The following is a 7,863-nucleotide window of genomic DNA, read 5'->3' as shown; positions in this document are numbered from 1 at the left end:
TTGTATACATGGAAATATTTATGACTTCATTATAATCGGAGCAATTACAGAATACCGGGAGTATCTACGATTGCTTTCAAATTCGGCATACTCACTAATTTTGGCGTCCTAATCACGAATCTGCAGTTAAGAATTGGCGGTCACGTCTAGAAAATGCGAAATAAGTAGAAATAAGGGGGTCCGTGAATGAAGTAAACACCGGTGATTTATGAAGGAAACAACAATTTTTTGCAATGATTAGCGTTCAAAAACTATGTTTATGAATACCCTGAATTTTAACTATGCTTGCCTAACCTAACCTAAGCTTACGTGAATGGTTCGTGGGCCTACGTGAATGGTTCGTGCGGCAAGTATGTTTTCCAAATTTACTGAAGACGCCATATTGTCACATGTAAAGCAACGCTCCATGGAACGGATAGCGAACTTCAATTGTTCACATCATCAAACATGGCGACCATTACTATTGACAATCATAGCGGTAATAGCTGTAATGTATGCACGGTATTTCGCATTTTCTAGACGTGACCGCCAATTTTTAACTGCAGATTCGTGATTAGGACGCCAAAATTAGTGAGCATACCAAATTTGAAAGCAATCGGAGATACTCCCGGTATTCTGTAATTTAACCCTATAATCCAATAAAGATAATAATAATCACTAGATGTGGGAACAGCTCTGATTTTGAATTACCGTAAAATGTTTATTAAAAAATTTTGCTAATGCAAATTTCTTTGTCAATTGAACCATATACTCAGCAATTGTTGTGTTGTTTCGACAATACGTGACGGTTTGGGTGTTATTTGTTGTTGCCATGTACTGAACATTATATAGATGAATACTGATTGAGTTTTCCAACTGGTATTCTTTGTCCAGATCATGTTCTTTACGTCAACTGTGTAAAGTGCGGAATAGCACTTTTCTCTGCACAACGCTTCCCTATGAGAAGGCTAAGTATTACTTTAAAATTTTTCAACTAGAACTAATGTATAGCTTAGCAGATTGTTTCGATTTATTTAAGTTAATCGAACCCATTATGTTTTGGTACCTTCTTTTCCCACTAGATCCCTATTTCACTTAACTGCTTTCAATTATTACCTTTTTTAATATACTGATTTTATAAGAACTTTATATTCGAGATCCTTGTAAATGTGTTTTTTATTTTATTTCTTTTATGTTTTTCTTTAATTTAATTATTGATAACAACTCGTTTGAATCAGTTTCCAAATTTAAGTACTTAAAAGTAATATTAACAAGTGAAAATATTAAAGAGGAAATAAAAAGCACACTTAATTCAGGATGAAATGCGTGTTACTTTCCTCTTCAAAAGTTAAAACATACAAAATCAGTAATTTTGCCCCCAGTATTATATGGATCTGAAACTTACATTAAAAGAGGAACATAAATTAAAAGAATTTCAAAATAAAATCCTTAGAACTATATTTGAACCTAAGAGGGACGAGGGGAAAGGTGAATGGAGAAGGTTAAGTAATGTAGATCTACACAATTTGTATAAAAGTATATATATATATATATATATATATATATATATATATATATAAAATATTGAGTTAATATATTTTTGTAACGTGGACACTGCCTCACGTTACAGATTCAGACAAGTAAACCCAAAGTCGGCCAACTACGACCCCCCCCCCTTTTTCATCAGTTAGGAATTTCCACTTAGAGTACTGATTGTAGATTCATTTGGTATATTTTACTTCACTTTTCTGCCACCTTTGGCTAATAGCAAAGATGAGGATGAGTGATAATATGATGAAATTGGGACACTCCCAAGACCCAGGCCAGGATTCGAACCAGGGACACCTGACGTGGTAGCGCGCTGCACTAAGCACTCCGCCACGGAGGTTGACTACTGCTTGTAATCAAGGCAAAAGCTCTGCATTTCTTATGCCAAATACCTTACTGCAATTTAAGAAGAAATTACGGGTGCACAGCCTTTACAGAAACAAATTTCATGTTAACGCGTTCTTTGGTCTACTTTTCGTCCTGTCCGACATAGATTATGTATGTTGACCGTTCTAGTTCTGTTCTGCATATGGTGATCATTTCCCACATTCCCTAACATGAATATGAACTGCCCTTTCTGTTTCTTTGTACTTCTCACCTCCAAAAGGAAGAAAGAAGAAAGTGCACGTATGTACTCGGCTCGAATTAAACTGGTTTTTGCAGGAACTCAATACGAGAAGTAAGAATTAATTTGCTCCAAAAATATATTTTTACAGTATTCCAATAATAATAAAAATTTACAATAAGACTTAAGTGTTAAACATTAATAGTGCAAACTTCTCATTTAAAATATCCGAGATGTATTATATAAAGGTAACTAAGCTTTAATTTAGTGATAATAAATTGAATTATTGCTGTACAGCGTTCACGAAAAGTTTCAAGAAAAGGACATTTTATACTAGGCAAGCCAACTTTCACAAGGCGTTATTGAGTTGCCCATAGAGTTAGGTTTAATTTCATGGTTCCCAGTGCACAATGGATATGTGTGAAATGAAATGGAATAATAGGAAGATGTTAAAAACACAGTTTCACATAATACGCAAGACTTTACGAAATGCTTCGTGAAGAGTAATGGAGGTTAAATTATTTAAATATATACGTATATAATACTAAATTCACAGTTTCTCATTGGTAAAAAACGTGTAGGCTCTTCCAATTAATTATCTTTTTTTTTATCTTTCGCTCTGACCAGTAACGATATGTAAAGAAAAAGCAATAAGAAAAAAAGAATATGCAGCATATTCCACGGTCCATGAAGAAAGTCATATAAACATGAATTATCTTGATGATGAGAGTAGGAACGTCAGTTTTGTACTGCTACCTGTTCTATTTTTCTTGAGAGTGGGGGGAGGGTGAGGGTAGAAAATTAAATTACAGTGGCAACCATGAATTTGAGCGGCACGGTTGCTTACATACAGGATAGAAGGATGGGAAATGCTGTTCTTCGAAGGCATGTATCTTCGAAACGAGAAATCAACGAGAGAAATTTCAGAAACGTTCTTTGCCTTGATGTTCTCTGCGGGACATGAAAATGTGTGGGCATTGAGTAGCAGCTGCATGCTTTGTGGTAGTAGCGAGCGCAATACAATGTCAGTGTGAATGCTTTCATTTGTCTTTCTGTCTTTTAATAATTAATAGAATGCGTGGTGTTTCCAGGAAGCAAGTACCTGATACTCGGGGTGTGGACAGGCTAAGGAGCATAGGCGTGCGCAGACCCTCTTATTAGGGATTGGGGGGGGGGGCAAAGGCTTTGATGAACGTTCAATTGAAGAAAGAAAAACCTCATTTAATCCTCCCCGCCAGTTTTGGAACCCAGTCCAAACTGATTTCCAATGTATGCGCAATTTATTCAGCAAACACATAGAGGTAACACAACTAACGAATAAAATATATATGGGAGTGTTATTAAGAAGAAATTTGCTAGATAACGAAGTAGGATAGTTCAATTATATAGGAAATAAGGAGCTGCCTCTCCGTACTTGCTTGGAACTTTCGTCGGCGTAAAAATACTTAAATAGCATAAAATTGTTTAATAATGGTGATAAGATTCCTCTACATTAAATTTCTAAGTGAGAGTATTAGGAGGGGGGCAACTGCTCCTTCCAGCCCGCCGTGCGCACGCCTGTGCTACAAAGTTCCAATGGTGACAGATAGATGTTGATCACACCACCTCCATTGACAATTACAATCGAAATGTAGAATATGTGGCAACATTCTCAACAGCTCGGTGTGCTTTCATGGCACGCTGTAATACAGGTTTGAGCAACTCGTCTGTACTTGTGGAGGCCAGCGCGCGCTCCATGCGGTGCTAGTTTCCCGCCTGTACGCTCACGTCCAGAAAGCAGCAGGAGAGTGGGGCAACCGATTGCGTTGAGGGGCAAAAAATGCTGTGGGTAGGTGCCCTTCTTTTCACGGAACCACCCTATGTTTCTCCTGCCGTGATTACAATCCACGCTGCACAAATCAGGTGACGAGAAGTTTCCAACTGCAGGAACGCGACCGACGAAGCCTCCCTTCTCGCTTACTCCCCTTTTTCCGTCCCTCTTACAACGCTCCAGCAGTGCAGCCTACACGTGCATAGGAAAGCGCCCTTCCACAAGTACGGCTGCTGTAATGTGTATTCGACGGCAAAGGATTGTAGGCCAATTGTCTACACCGTGTTCACTGCCTGTTTTTCAACATAATTCCATTCCTTAAAAGAATATTGAACGCAGAATAAAAAATAAAGAAGAAAAATAGTGACGGACATTTTCTACTGTTTCTTAATTGTTAATTGCAAAGAATAACTTGTCGCCTTGTAATCAAGGGGTACCGACCTGGTGTTGACACATTGCACAATGGTTCGGATCCCACTTAAAACTGAAGGTCCAGTCCAGATTAGCCTTACCTGTGCATAAAGTGGACTTAAATCAAACAAACAAAGAATAACTTAATCATTTATTTTATCTTCATCGTTACAGAGATTGATATGAAAAGAATGAGAAATGAAATGATTTTTAAGAACATAGAATTCACATAGCGAAAGCTGCCACACAAGCTGTTTATCTCAATGCCGCCGTGACTTGACTCCGAGAACGAGTCCTGATTTTTCGCTGATGACGTAGCGTGTTTCAAGATATTGACGAATACTTTCTCTTCTCTTATATGTGGCTCGTTGGTCTAGGGGTATGATTCTCGCTTTGGGTGTGAGAGGTCCCGGGTTCAAATCCCGGACGAGCCCGACTTCCTTTTACTGTCGATCGTGTTGAATATGTATAACTAGATAACATCCCTTCTGTTAGACTACGAAAAACTGAGCTCTAAACTATGGATCAAATTCAAATTATTTATTTTCGTGAGCGAGGTTCAGCCTGAGACTGTTCTTTCCCCTAACCCGAGGCATGGAATAAATTCAAATTTACAAATCTTATATGCGGTTAAAATATTACAGAATGTTATAAATTACGGTTTAGCTACAGACTACTAATATTGATCAAATAGCAATTGTTATACATATTACATAAATAAAAATCATAAAATTAAAGATGATGAAAAGACAAAAGTATATATATTAGGATTAAGTAAACTTGGCGTTGTCAGTAAATTCTAATTAATTTCTAAAAATATCATTATGATTATTATTATTATTATATCGAATACTTAATTATTTTTTTAAAAATCATCGAATTTTATATTGCCAATCTATCAGTAACAGAGATAGGAGGGCAAATTCTGAAATGGAGGACGCATGTTTGCTATTGACATCACAATACCGGTCACAACGTGCTTACAGGAAACCATGCATGTTATCAATCTGGCTGTCAATGGCTCGTTGGTCTAGGAGAATGATTCTTCCTTAATTTGCGAGAGGTCCCGGGTTCAAACCCCGGAGGATGCCGTATTTTCCTGTCTCGTATATTGCTGTAGAAGATTGAAAGTGAAGGTTACTTAGAAGAGAGGTTGGTTTAGAAACACTATATCGGTAGTATTTTTAATGTTGAAAACCTTCTGGCAAAACTGGTCCCCTATAGAAAATTTATTGATGAAAACAGCAATGGCAGTATTCGACATTGGCGAGATACTGAACAGGATACAAGTGCATGTGTTTGGGTAAAAAGTAAATCCCTGGTGTAGTTTTTAGTGTTATTGAATGAAATGCAAGAGGTCCTAGATTCGATCCCGTTGAGAGTTTTTTCACGTGTTACCATAAAAATGTGTTGTGACCGTTACAATGAAATGATGAAGGTTCAAATAAAAACTTTTCATTGAAAATCGTAGGATGTAAGATTGTTGAGATTAACACACAAATAGCATACGCTTCAAATGTATTAACGCAAATCAATTTCTTATAGAGATGGTAATTCGGCACATGCGTAGATACTGAATGCGTCATATTGCCATTCATTAGTTAATCCAAATTAAACAACATTTTCACTTCTTGAATTTAAGAATGATTCACTTCACAGTTGAATGTGAAACAATATAGTCTCGACATTAGGCTAATTAATTAAATTAAATTTTCTAACTTTATGTAGTTATTTGTTGTGCTCATTCCGGGTTTGATACCAGGTGAAGACACATAGTAAATCAGATTCCACTTTAAACTGTAGGTCCAGTCCCAATTAGCCAGTCCACAGCCTAGAATGTACGCTCTTGTTGACGCCTCTACAAAATCATCAACGCCTAACAAAACCTTTGCACCTGCGTCATAAGAACGAGTAGGACATTTTAAGCCGATTACTGGCCATAGATGACTACTGTATGACTCTGAGAGAAGGAAGGAACAAAACATGGAAACATATCTCGTCAAAGCCCTCGCAAAAAAAGGAACAATGGCCAATCAACAAGGTTATGGTGCCTGTGTTTCTGTGCAGCTAACTTGTGATACTGACATCTTATAATATTTACAACAAGTTCGCACAACGGCATTGGCACACTACAGGAACTTACTACTCGTACAAAAATTAGGGGCTGTCATCAAGAAAACAAAACTTGATTTGTTCTCGAAGAGCGTGTTATTGGTAGCTGACAATGCACTTGAGCACTGAGCTTCAGAAACAGTCACATCGTGAGTGATTCTGGTTTAAACTCTTGTCCCATAACCCGGAGTCTACCGTCCTGGCACTTTCAGACTTGTTCCTATTTTAAAATATAAATACATAGAAGTTTGCTTGATGATGAGGAGAGCACTATTGCTGTGGAGAGCTTATTTGCATCAAAATTTGCGGACTTCTACGAAGATGGTACAATATGACTGGTGTAAGAAGTGTAGGGTTCTAGAAGGATCAGTGGACAAAATTTTAGTCCCCTAGCACATCTACATCATGATGAAATAAGAACTTTCAGACTTCCCTCGTTATACGAGAACCTCTTTCAACAATAAAACGCCTTATCAGAGCCAAAAACTGAGCACAGTGTAGGCTCGTGTTAACGTGTAACGGATATTTTAGTTTTCTTGGTAATTTTTACAAATGAAGCTACTCACTTTAACCCATTTCGATGGATGAAGATTTTAGATATCATCTGATAAAGAAATGTGTTATGGATATATCTATGCGGTATCTTTAAGCATTGACACCGAGACTCATCAAAAAACGTTTAACATAAAAACCAGCTTGGGCAATGACTTATATAATCTATAGACGTAGTATATTTTAGAAAATTATCTTCCAGCTTGCAGTGTACTTTCAACAATTTTCATCTCAAAAGGTATCTTAATGTTTATACCGCTGTTAAATGCAGTAGAATGTAGTAAAGGAAAGTGAAAGATGATAAAAAAGGATTAGTGGATCTGCTGGGTAGTAAATTGATTGAGTTTGTGTCTTAAGTCCACTTTATGCGCAGATAGGCTAATCAGGACTGGACCTGCAGTTTAAAGTGGGATCCGTATCACTAAGTGCCGCCCCCCGTGGCGGAGTGGTTAGCACATTGCGCCACGACGCCAGGGGTTTCGGGTACGAATCCTGGCCTTGGCATGGATGTTTGTGAGTGTCCATTCATCAATTTCATCATCCTCGCAAATTAGCCAAAAGTGGCACAAAAAGCGAAGTAAATTAAAGCAAACAAAACTTCAGACATTATGTACGTCTGTTGTTTACATCACAAACTTCTACCAATGATAATAGTATTGTACATACGGCAATCATAACATAGGGAAGGGAAAACCTTAGGACACAACAAATGACTCTCCACTTTGATTCACGAGTTCTCCTGTATTTTTTCTTATTTGAGTGGAGCTGCACCAGCTACATAATTGTCTTAAACTATACAGAGAGATGAAATTGTGATTTTGGAGGGAATTAAAAATGAAATAATAGAACCAACTATTGAAGATGGAAGTTTTGTACTACTGCCACT

At 37.3% G+C, this 7,863-nt stretch overlaps 1 non-coding gene across 1 annotated transcript; it reads left to right on the top strand.

The window, feature by feature from the left end:
* The first annotated feature begins 4,675 nt into the window (after positions 1 to 4,675).
* On the top strand, positions 4,676 to 4,747 carry TRNAP-UGG (transfer RNA proline (anticodon UGG)). Its single transcript has one exon. It is a non-coding gene; the product is annotated as a tRNA-Pro (tRNA).
* The last annotated feature ends 3,116 nt before the right edge of the window (positions 4,748 to 7,863 follow it).

This window comes from Lepisma saccharinum, chromosome 11, assembly GCF_977018435.1.
Source record: "Lepisma saccharinum chromosome 11, izLepSacc3.1, whole genome shotgun sequence".
NCBI classification, from domain to species: Eukaryota; Metazoa; Arthropoda; class Insecta; order Zygentoma; family Lepismatidae; genus Lepisma; species Lepisma saccharinum.
This window is presented reverse-complemented; position numbering and strand designations above follow the sequence as displayed.